Source organism: Penaeus monodon, chromosome 27, assembly GCF_015228065.2.
Source record: "Penaeus monodon isolate SGIC_2016 chromosome 27, NSTDA_Pmon_1, whole genome shotgun sequence".
Classification (NCBI taxonomy): Eukaryota; Metazoa; Arthropoda; class Malacostraca; order Decapoda; family Penaeidae; genus Penaeus; species Penaeus monodon.
Genome location: NC_051412.1, coordinates 18,508,735 through 18,509,179, shown reverse-complemented (window position 1 = coordinate 18,509,179; position 445 = coordinate 18,508,735). Strand labels below are relative to the sequence as shown.

General features: G+C 34.4%; 1 protein-coding gene across 1 annotated transcript in view; it reads left to right on the top strand.

Annotated features, from left to right (window-relative positions):
- Nucleotides 1–445, top strand: part of LOC119590643 (solute carrier family 43 member 3-like) — a 21,587-nt gene that overhangs the window by 13,485 nt on the left and 7,657 nt on the right. The gene's annotated exons all lie outside the window — the stretch shown is intronic.

The window sequence follows — 445 nt, the reverse complement described above, 5'->3', positions numbered from 1 at the left end:
ATGCAATGGATTTTGTGGCCTTTGTGTCGGAATGCTTTTTATTTGAAAGAAAAAGAGAAAGATAAATCGTCTCACTGCGCGAACGAACGCATCTTATACTGATCAAATGTAACCCGTGATTGTTCATTGTTGCTCATCAAAACCCATATGTCTTTTTGCGTTGAACCAGGACATTGCCCAAGGCCTTAAGGATTACGCAATGAAATATTACTTGGTTTATAAAGTGGATTTGTGCTTTAACTTCAACCTTTTGTTTATTAATTTGTTGATGTTATTTTATCTGAATATCCATTCGTTTATTCGTCTTCTCATTAGCATTAATATTTTTTGTGTAGGACGTGAAATAATACAAGAATGATTTCATCTGAAGAGTCTGTGTCTTCTCACATAGACATTTGAAACAAAACTGCAACGTATTCGCTTAAACGGTCGTTAGGGATAAAAT